Source organism: Dendrobates tinctorius, unplaced genomic scaffold (genome assembly GCF_039654945.1).
Source record: "Dendrobates tinctorius isolate UK_male_01 unplaced genomic scaffold, ASM3965494v1 ptg000060l, whole genome shotgun sequence".
NCBI lineage: Eukaryota > Metazoa > Chordata > Amphibia > Anura > Dendrobatidae > Dendrobates > Dendrobates tinctorius.
Genome location: NW_027361728.1, coordinates 61,968,092 through 61,980,296, shown reverse-complemented (window position 1 = coordinate 61,980,296; position 12,205 = coordinate 61,968,092). Strand labels below are relative to the sequence as shown.

General features: G+C 41.0%; 1 long non-coding RNA gene across 1 annotated transcript in view; it reads right to left on the bottom strand.

Moving 5' to 3' along the window:
- The window catches only part of LOC141092778 (uncharacterized), a 50,124-nt gene that overhangs the window by 34,443 nt on the left and 3,476 nt on the right, over positions 1-12,205 (bottom strand). The gene's annotated exons all lie outside the window — the stretch shown is intronic.

Sequence of the window (12,205 nt, the reverse complement as noted above, 5' to 3'; positions counted from 1 at the left end):
ATTTGTATTTTTAAAGTTTAAAATCATTTTTGAAAAGCATTAAAACAGGATAAGCAACATTACAAAGGCCGCAATCGTACTGACACCCCACAAAATAAATTTTGCCCATTTCTCAGTACATTACATTAAAGGGATAAAATTACATAAGCAATGAAAACAACACGTGACGGGAAGGGGTTAAAAGTTAAATTTTAACGATTCATCAAAATTCTGTACCCAAACTAGAAGTGAGCAGAAACTTAATGTGACATTCTCAATATAAAGATGAGAGAATCCAGTATATTATTTATCCTTCCCAAAGGAAAGCTACTCTCCAACACGTACACTGGGAAAACAAAGCTCACACATAGGGGCTGCGCATGGAGCTGAGCGAGGACCAGGTAAGGTTAAATCAGTTTATAGACGTAAAAGGATTTATTATTATCTCCTGTGACTTCAATACTGTCATTGATTCCATGGAAACTCTATGATGTTTGATCTCCTCTTGGATGTGTTTGCCCTTTTCTCTACACAATGCCATCCACTGTGTCTATACAATATGTCTAGTGTCATGCCCTAAACTGATTGAATGTGCTCCGAAAGTGTTTCCACATAAAATTTCCCAACAGAACAGATTAGAATACAATGTGTGTGTGTCATGCCACAGACATGGGACTATTTCTAATAATGTAATACCCATTTGTCAAGATCAAAATGTTGTGCAAGTATGTGCGAGAAAGTGTGGCTTAGCGTTTCTGTTATTTCTTGTAGGCTAAGTAGACTTCTGCTGAAGCAAGCTGCCTCCTGGCAAGAAGTAAAGGGAAGAGTCAGCATGGGTTTGTAACTAATAAGTCATGTCAGACTAACTTAATTTCCTTCTATGACAGGATCACTGATTGGGTGGATCAAGGAAATGCTGTAGATATAGTATATCTTGACTTCAGCAAAGCATTTGATAAAGTATCTCACACAATCCTTGTTGAAAAAATGGCTAAGTGTGGAATGGACAAGGTAACTGTTAGGTGGATTAATAACTGGCTTAGTGCTCGAACCCAAAGAGTGGTCGTAAATGGCTGCACATCCAGTTGGAAGAATGTCTTAAGTGGGGTACCACAGGGTTCTGTACTGGGCCCTGTATTGTTCAACATCTTTATCAATGATTTAGATGAAGGAATTGGAGGTAAACTGATTAAATTTGCTGATGACACAAAGCTAGGAGGGATAGCTAATATTAGAGAAGAGAGAGAGAGGATTCAAAAATATATAAACTGGAGCAGTGGGCAGCAACTAAAAGAATGGTTTTTAACAGGGAAAAATGCAAAGTGCTACATCTTTGCAATAAAAATGAAAAAAGCATATTCAGAATGGGAGGAATAGGGCTAAGCAACAGCACATGTGAAAAAGACTTGGGTATACTAATAGATCACAGACTGAATATGAGTCAACAGTGTGATGCAGCAGCAAAAAAGGCAAATGCAATTCTAGGATGTATTAACAGAAGCATACAGTCTAGATCACGTGAAGTCATTATTGCCCTCTACTCCTCTTTGGTCAGACCTCATCTGGAATACTGTGTCCAGTTTTGGGCGCCACATTTTAAAAAAGACATAAACAAACTGGAGCAAGTTCAGAAAAGAACGACCAGAATAGTGACCGGTCTGCAAACCCTGTCTTATGAGGAAAGGTTGCAGGATTTGGGAATGTTTAACTTGCAGAAGAGAAGACTGAGAGGAGACTTAATAGCTGTTTACAAATATCTCAAGGGCTGTCACATTGTAGAAGGATCATCTTTATTCTCATTTGCACAAGGAAAGACTAGAAGCAATGGGATGAAACTGAATGGGAGGAGACACAGATTAGATATTAGAGAAAACTTTTTGACAGAGTGATCAATGAGTGGAACAGGCTGCCACGAGAAGTGGTGAGTTCTCCTTCAGTAGAAGTCTTCAAACAGAGGCTGGACAGACATCTGTCTGGGATGATTTAGCGAATCCTGTTTTGAGCAGGGGGTTGGACCAGATGGCCCAGGAGGTCCCTTCCAACTCTACGATCCTATGATTCTATCTATCTGTTAAACCTTCCCTCAGCAAAACTTTCTGCTTTACATAATGGAAATGGAGGTGAAGAAACCACAGTATTTCCCAAACTGTACTAAGTAAGCATTCTCTAAGTATACGATCTATAAATACAGTCTGAATTTACCACCAAGTTCTCCTCCCTTTATCTCGGGCCCACTTATGTGTCTACCCCAGTAATAATGTGATGGTAAAAAGATGGTGACTAATATGAATAGTTTATACATGAAGAGGACCTCTCAGCTTGCATAAAATGTCTGTTTAGGCAAACACTTGAATTCTCCATGAAATGATAATATACAGTTAGGTCCAGATATATTTGGCCAGTAACCGAACCCCCATGATTTGGGCTCTTCATGCCACTATTTTTCATTTACAATGATACAAATGACATGCAATTGAAGTTTAGACTTTAAGGTTTACTTTAAAGTGGTTGAACAAAAATGTCCATAACACGTTTAGGAATTGCAAACATTTTTTTACAAGCCTCCTCATTTCAAGGGCTCAAAAGTAATTGTACAAATAAACTTTACCATAAATAAAACATTAGTTTTTAATACTTTGTACTGCATTCTTTGCAGGCAATGACTGCCTGAAATCAGGTAGCCATGGACGTCATCAAGCACTGGGTTTCCTCAGTTGCGATACGTTGCCAAGCCTTTAGTGCAGCTGACTTCAGTTGCTGCTTGTTTTTGGGTCTTTCTGCCTTACGTTTTGTCTTAAGCATATGAAATGCTTCTCAATGAGGTTGAGATCTGGTGATTGATTCGGCCATTGCAGAATATTCCACTTCTTTGCCTTAAAAAACTCCCTGGTTGATTTCTCAGTATGTTTTGAGTCATTGTCCATCTGTACTGTGAAGCGCCGTACAATCAACCTTGCTGCATTTGGATGAATCTAAGCAGAAAGTATCGTCCCGTACACTTCAGAATTCATCCATCTGCTTCTGTCTTCAGTCACATCATCAATAAACACTACTGACCCAATGCCATTGGAAGTCATGCATGCCCATGGCATCACACTGTTTCCACCTTGTTTTACAGAGGATGTGGTATGTCACCATGGAAATGCTTCTGCGATCATCCATCACTGATGTCTTCCATGATCGTCCAGGTCTTTTCGAGTGCTTTTTTTTTTTTTGCAGAATGTACCAAACTGTTGATATGGCCACTCCTAACACTTCTGCTATCTTTCTGATGGATTTCTTCTTTTTTCAGCCTAATGATAGTCTGTTTCACTTTCATTGAGAGCTTCTTTGACTGCATGTTGTGGCTTCACAGCATCAACCTGAAAATGCCACAGCTGGAATTAGCTCCAGACCTTTTACCTGCTTAATTGATGGATTAACAACGTGCAGCCCATTAAAGAGATTTTGAGATAATTGTCCAATTACTTTTAGTCCCTTTAAACAGAGGCAGATTCATATTAAAGAGCTGTAATTCCTAAACACTTAGGGTACTGTTACACTTAGCGATGCACCAGCGATCCCGACAACGATATGACGCGGTCAGGATCGCTGGTGCATTGCTAAGTAGTCGCTAGTGAGCTGCCAAACAGGCAAATCTCACCAGCGACATAGCAATGGTCGGCGGTCGCTACTTACCTGTCAGACGCAGCGATGAAAGCGTCCTCCCGCCCGCGTCCACGCGTCGCTCTTCGCCACAGCAGGAAGCCCAGCAGGAAGCGGCCGATAAGAAACGGCCCAGGACGTTCTTGCGCGATCAGCGATAGCCAGCGGGGGAGCCGGTCGGAGGTAAGTATCACACATAGCGATATCGCTAGCAATATCGCTGCTGCGTCACAAAACCAGGCCCTTAACTCCAATTAGGATGTGAATGACCTCAAATTAAAGCTGAGAGTCTGCACTTGAAGCCCATATGAATTATGTAACTGTATCTTGAATATGTTTTGGTAAACAGCTAAAATGATAAAACTTATGTCACGGTCCAAATATTTCTGGAACTAACTGTAGATGTATGTATTATGCCTTCCCTCTGTTAATCCTCCTGGAAATGTATGACTGAATTGACACATTAGTGTTACTATTATCCTTGTCAGTGAGGCATGCCCCTACACACGCTAACACTGTTCAATCCCTGTTCATTTACAAGAAGAATAGTAAACCTAATTGTCAAATGACTGACACATTTCCAGTTGTAATTTTAGAACAAGACAACACAGATTACTAAGAAATGATGCTCCAGTTTTGTTACCATATGGGGAATGCAAGTGTTTATTAAATCAGGAGAGTTGACAGGTCCTTTTTATATAAAGAGTTCAGTCTAGGGATGAGCGAGTAGTGAAGTACTCAGACTCGTTGTACTCGTTACGAGTAGCTCCTAATACTCGGGTATTAGTAACGAGTAGCAAGTCCAATGTAGGTCTCTGGGAAATGCGAGTAATGGGCTGTGTGTGTGCGGGGCTGTGCTGGCCTGTGCCGGGCTCTGCGGGCTCTGCCGGGACTGTGCCGGGCTGTGCGGGGACAATGCGGGGACTGTGCCGGGCTGTGCTGGAACTGTGCCTGGCTGTGCGGGGACTGTGCCGGGCTGTGCTGGAACTGTGCCTGGCTGTGCGGGAACTGTGCCGGGCTGTGCGGGACTGAGCTGGGCTGTGCGGGGACTGTTCCGGGCTGTGCGGGACTGAGCTGGGCTGTGCGGGGACTGTGCCGGACTGTGTGGGACTGTGCGGGGACTGTGCTGGGCTGTGTGGGGACTGTGCAGGGCTGTGCGGGACTGTGCTGGGCTGTGCGGGGACTGAGCGGGCTCTGCCAAATATTGCGAGGCGAGTAGTGAAATTTACTCGCTAGGATTCGAGTACTGCGAGTACCACATTACTAGCCAAGTACCGCTCACAAAGAGTATACTCACTCATCCCTAATTCAGTCCCAATTTGTCATACTAATTATGTACCACTGTAGGGGGTATGCTATTTTACAGTTATATCTTTGCCTTTCTCTTTCATCCCCATGCCGTATATTATCAGTGCATGTATATTTGTTAATAGATAATGGTACAGCTACACGATTAAGTGTATTACCATTCCTATACAATGGTACTGCTACACTGTTATGTGTATTACTGTGTCTGACTAAATGTATATGTGTAATGTTATACTGTTGAAATGCTGCTATGTATAGTGTATAGGGTAAGTGCAGCTATTGGACTGGCCACTAGATGGGGGCATTATAGTGTACAGAGCTTTCAGCTAGTGTATAGTGTAGGAAAGGGTTAACCTTAGAAGGGGCTGCTGTGTGGTAAGCAAGAAACGTTCCCTTAGGTAGTCAGAAGGGTCCATGCACCCGAATAGTCCACATGGACTCTAGGCCTAGGACACCACAGCTGTCATGCAACGTTTTGAAGAAGGGAAGCTTAGCTATTCGGAGTCTATAGGACAGAAGTATGGTATCAAGCAGCAGGATTGCAGCTGTTCATAGCTGGAGAAAGGAAGCGGTCCGGGAAAGTACAGGGCGCAGATTGTTCAACATGTGGCAGATTATTGCATAGGCCGATGCTCTCAGGACCGGGGCGAAACAGACTAGAGAATCCCCAAGCACAGTGATTCTGAACAGGGAGAATGCTGCGGTACCGCCAAAAGCGCTATTACCCCCTAATGTACTGGAGGAGCTAAGTACAGGGAAAGAGCAGAATGAGAACTGCATGGAACTTGCTGTTGATGTTGTAACTGACAAGAATGTGCTGCCAAGTTTATTCAAGTAAAGTTTCACATGTTGCATTTGAACTGAACTGTGTGTCAATTCTTGCGAAACCAATTGTTGAAAGGCTTCAGCACCACAGTGGAATCCCTGATGGGGCAGTAAGAGAAGACACAGGTATGCTGGTGAAAGAATGCTGTTTTCATGTGAAAGGAGGCCAGGGCACAGATGCATCAGAGTGCTTGGCCATGACTATGGCCCTGGAAGCCTCTTACACCACTTCTGCACTTTGACTAATTTTCCAGTACGGGGAGGGCTAGTTTGTGTTCTGTGATCGATATATTCATCACACAGATCTTGCAGATATTGCCTTTTACCCAGCTGGTAGATAGAGACAGGCTCCAGTTGATGTGATAATAGATAACTCTGATCCCAGCTGTTTCATTCTTTATATAGCGGTGTCAATAGTGACCGCTGCATCTAAGCAGTTACATGAATTAGATGGGAGATTCTCCCAGGTCTGCAATCTATTAGGCGGGGTCTAGCAGAATGTCTATCAGCAGGATACTGATACAGAAAGACTTTCAGCACATTATGCAAGAAATGTCAGAACTAGGGATGGGTAAACCCATGGATGTTTGGGTTCGGTGGGTACCCCTTTTAGTTGAATGGGGGGGCCTGAACATCCGTTGTATGCTACGCCATGTATGCTATGTCATCTATAAATAAATAAATAAATAAATCTTTATTTTTATATAGCGCTAACATATTCCGCAGCGCTTTACAGTTTTGCACACATTATCATCACTGTCCCCGATGAGGCTCACAATCTAAATTCCCTATCAGTATGTCTTTGGAGTGTGGGAGGAAACCGGAGTACCCGGAGGAAACCCACGCAAACACGGGGAGAACATACAAACTCCTTGCAGATGTTGTCCTTGGTGGGATTCGAACCCAGGACCCCAGCGCTGCAAGGCTGCAGCGCTAACCACTGAGCCACCGTGCTGCCCTATGCATTACAGTGCAGCAAACACAGGCTTTGATTGGTGGTAATATCGTTACCACCGGTTGGAGCACTGCAGTCCCATGCTGTCAGATTACAGCATGTGAGCCAGCAGCTATGACACTGGCATACGCCTACTGTCGCTTATAGTAGTGAGAACAGGTGAGGCTGATGAGAGTATTCATCAGCTGGTGCCTGTGCTGTAAATAAATAGATAAAAAAACTATGTGGAGTCTCTATTTTTTATAACCATCAAAGGCAAAACCAACAGCTGCGATCTTCAGCCCTCAGCTGTCAATTTTATCATAGCTGGTTATCAAGAATAGAGGGGTTCCATACCGTTGTTTTTGTTTCATTATTTAAATAAATAACAAATACATATGGCTTGGAGTCACCCCCCGATTTTTTGACAACCAACCAAGCTAAAGCAGACAGCTGGCGGCTGGTATTCTCATCTGCCTCATTATTATTTACCAACTGGTGTGGCTTTAATGTTTAGAGAGTATTTTGTCTGACGTTGCGTTTTTGGTCCGTGATGTGGTGTTATTGTGTCTTTTTTATTTGGAACAATGCACATTGGACATGAATATGAATGGATTTTAATTATGAACACCAATTCTGGTAACTGGTAGTTCCAGAAAAGAGGAAGAGATCCATAATAAAATATTAAAGCTTTATTAATAATAATTATTAAAATCCAATCACATAATTAAAAATAACAGAGTGCCTCAAAGGGAAGTACCACATGCAAAAGTATATCAATATGCTCAATTGTTCAAGAAATAATTAGCCAAAATATTGGGGCATATGAAAAGAAGGCCGGGAGCACAGTTCCAAAACAGACTAGATGTAAATCAAAAGAAAGGGAGGAAAAAAATAAAACTAATAATAAATCTAATCAAAAGATATCATAGATCACAATATCAAATGTAAACATTCCCAAAGTACTGCACCACCATAGCACTTAAATCAGACTTTCACTGTCAGTCCATATAAACCCATGTAATAAACTCCATAGCCAAAGGCATAAACCCAACAATGGGGGAAGAAAAATAGGTTTCAATAGAAAATACACATAATAATACCTCAACTGTGTAGCAGAGTGGACTTCCCAAATCCCAACGTGCGTTTCACCACACCAGCCAGCGGTCAAACGCGCGTTGGGATTTGGGGACTCCACTCTGCTACACAATTGATGTATTATTATGTGTATTTTCTATTGAAACCTATTTTTGTCTCCCCATTGTTTTCATATGCCCTAATTTTTTGGCTAATTATTTCTCGAACAATTGAACATACTGATATACTTTTGCATGTGGTACTCCCTTTTGATGCCCTTTTTTGAATTATGTGAATGGATTTTCATAATTATTATTAATAAATCTTTAATATTTTATTATGGATCTCTTCATCTTTTCTGGAACTACCAGGTACCTGAATTTGTGTTTATGTTTGGTTTGAAGTGCCATCAATTTACTTTGGTGGACATTTTTATGCTAATCTTTGGATTTTAGTTATGTATAGTCGATGATAGTTTTTGAGGTTATGTTGCTCTGTTTGATCTCTGGGTGCCATGGGTGGTTATGGTGTTTTTTTGATTACCGACCAAATTTTTATTAGAATGGTTCTTAACAGGGCTTATCAGGGCTAGCCGTCAGTGAGAGGCGGTGCCACTTTGCGTCCAAGATATGGTGCCAACCTCCGCATCTAGGAAGGGACACCTGCTAGGGAACAACTAAAGGCAACTTAGACTAACACTATTTTGACTATCCATTTTACAACTGGAATTGTTTTTCTTGGAATGCTGTGTTTTTTAGCCTCCATGCATAACGCCTTTTTGTATGACCAAACAACTCAATCTTTGTTTCATCAGTCCACAGGACCTTCTTCCAAAATGTAACTGGCTTGTCCAAATGTGCTTTTGCATTTCAGAGCCAAGTCAGAGTGCACTTCCCCCACTGGAGTTTAACATTTTGTCTTGATATTTTCTATTTTGTGATTACTTTTAACGATAATATTAAAGGTTACTTTTTAATGGGAAATTGGTATGCATATAGCAAAATACAAAAATACACAAGTCCATTGAGCTCAACCTATAATCCTAACGTGCCATATCTTTGTAAGACAATGCTGCGATGGCTGTCCCATAACCTAAATACTACGTTCTCTTAGTATAGTATACACGGCTACGAGCACAAATATTTAGCTAACACAAAAATTCTCCAGAGCTACATGATATACATTTCCAAAGAAAATGTACAATTGAATGTAAATTCATTGGTGGCCTTAATGTTCTACCGATAATTGATCTGTTGACGCCAAGACAAATATGTAAGGAAGACAAAGTTCTAGTATAGGAGTAGGGTGTGTGAACATCTGCAAAACATTAAGTCATGTAACTTGGCAACAGTGAGGTGCTTCACGTATCTTCAATATGAAGGATAGTGGAAAGTTAATCATACTTCAGATAGTGGTTACAGCTTAAGAAACAACTTGAAGTTTGAAAAAATTACTCCTAAAATGTACACGTTAATATATCTGCAGGCAAAATGGAAGCCCCCATGTGACTTACTATACGACTACCTGATTCATACTATAAATGCCTATATCAGGTCGAAATATGAAAGGGGCACTCCCAAAAGATAAAGAAACCCAATGAATATAAAAGCAAGAACCTGAAATATAAAAATTAATAAATTACAATAATTGGATAACCTGGGATGATGAGGACCAAAAACCCAAGCGTTTTCCATTAGCTTCTTCCAGAGTGTATGCTAACGCAAAAAGGCCACTTGGGATTTTGGTCTTCATCTTCCCAGATTGTTGAATTATTGCAATATATTTGACACTTTCTTTTGCCACTGTTTGGCACTACTGAGCTTTGATTATATTTCTGTATATGTTCATGTATGTAGCTAAGCACTAGACTAGGAGACCCATTATCGCTTCTATAGATATAGACAGACCTATATGACTATACATTGTCCTTGTTATATCGCTAAACATTTTCTATACCTGTCCCTTGGGTAGGAGGGATCTCTGTGTCCCATACTGTTTTTATGATTCAATTATTATCATATTTGTCATTGTTTGATAAACTAATAAAGATTGTGTATAGTACATGGGATAACATACACTTTGCATTGTATATTACATGAGCTAAAAGTCCATGGAACCTTAGGAACGCAATGAGACTTTTACCTCTTCCCTACATATGACGTACAGTTACACCATATGTAGGGTCCCTGACTTTAATGCCAGCTTGTACGCCAAGCTCACATCTTTAACCTGTTAAATGCAGTGGTCAATCTGTGACAGTAGCATTTAAGATGCGCCAGCAATGGTACGTGTCATTCCACACGACCATGACATGATTTCAGGGTGAAGATGCGTTGTCATGACAGCCAGGGGTCTGCTGAAGACCTCTGTGCCTGTCATGACCTTACACCTGTGAAAGCCAACATTTAGCTCAGGGGTCTCAAACTCGGCAGAGTAAATGGGCCGCACATAAAAAAATTTTAAGCTGGCGGGACGCATTCCTTTCAAACTTAATACATTAAAATAACAGGAGAAAGGGAAGGGAAAAAGGTCAGCTCACCCAATCTTCAATACAGTCATATGTTAAAGTTTGGGCACCCCTATTAATGTTAACCTTTTTTCTTTATAACAATTTTGGTTTTTGCAACAGCTATTTCAGTTTCATATATCTAATAACTGATGGACTCAGTTATATTTCTGGATTCAAATGAGGTTTATTGTGCTAACAGAAAATGTGCAATCTGCATTTTAACAAAATTTGACCGGTGCAAAAGTATGGGCACCTCAACATAAAAGTGACATTAATATTTCGTAGATCCTCCTTTTGCAAAAATAACAGCCTCTAGTCGCTTCCTGTAGCTATTAATGAGTTCCTGGATCCTGGATGAAGGTATTTGTGACCATTCCTGTTTCAATTCCAGTTCAGTTAAGTTTGATGGTCGCCGAGCATGGACAGCCCGCTTCAAATCATCCCACAGATGTTCAATGATATTCAGGTCTGGGGACTGGGATGGCCATTCCAGAACATTGTAATTGTTCCTCTGCATGAATGCCTGAGTAGATTTGGAGCGGTGTTTTGGATCATTGTCTTGCTGAAATATCCATCCCCTGCGTAACTTCAACTTCGTCACTGATTCTTGCACATTATTGTCAAGAATCTGCTGATACTGAGTTGAATCCATGCGACCCTCAACTTTAACAAGATTCCCGGTGCCGGCATTGGCCACACAGCCCCAAAGCATGATGGAACCTCCACCAAATTTTACTGTGGGTAGCAAGTGTTTTTCTTGGAATGCTGTGTTTTTTAGCCTCCATGCATAACGCCTTTTTGTATGACCAAACAACTCAATCTTTGTTTCATCAGTCCACAGGACCTTCTTCCAAAATGTAACTGGCTTGTCCAAATGTGCTTTTGCATACCTCAGGCGACTCTGTTTGTGGCGTGCTTGCAGAAACGGCTTCTTTCGCATCACTCTCCCATACAGCTTCTCCTTGTGCGCTGTATTGTTGACCGATGCACAGTGACACCATCTGCAGCAAGATGATGCTGCAGGTCTTTGGAGGTGGTCTGTGGATTGTCCTTGACTGTTCTCACCATTCTTCTTCTCTGCCTTTCTGATATTTTTCTTGGCCTGCCACTTCTGGGCTTAACAAGAACTGTACCTGTGTTCTTCCATTTCCTTACTATGTTCCTCACAGTGGAAACTGACAGGTTAAATCTCTGAGACAACTTTTTGTATCCTTCCCCTGAAAAGCTATGTTGAATAATCTTTGTTTTCAGATCATTTGAGAGTTGTTTTGAGGAGCCCATGATGCCACTCTTCATAGGAGAATCAAATAGGAGAACTACTTGCAAGTGGCCACCTTTAATACCTTTTCTCATGATTTGATACACCTGGCTATGAAGTTCAAAGCTCAATGAGGTTACAAAACCAATTTAGTGCTTCAGGAAGTCAGTAAAAAGTAGTTAGGAGTGTTCAAATCAAGAAAATGATAAGGGTGCCCATACTTTTGCACTGGTCAAATTTTGTTTAAATGCAGATTGCACATTTTCTGTTAGTACAATAAACCTCATTTGAATCCAGAAATATAACTGAGTCCATCAGTTATTAGATATATGAAGCTGAAATAGCTGTTGCAAAAACCAAAATTGTTATAAAGAAAAAAGGTTAACATTAATAGGGGTGCCCAAACTTTAACATATGACTGTATGTATCCATAGCTTCCAAGCGCACGGAGCCGCCTAAATCACGGCGTTGTCGAAGCAAACCACAAGATAAGAGAATCTCCAGCGCTGGATTAATATTAAAATACAAAAATGTATTGAAAAAATTCTTTTTTTAAAAAAAATGAAGACTGTACTTCAAAATACATATATGAAAAATTAATAAGCGGATATGACAGTATATGGTATCTCAGGTGGTACAACCAACACATTTCAGCCTCAGCGGGCCACGT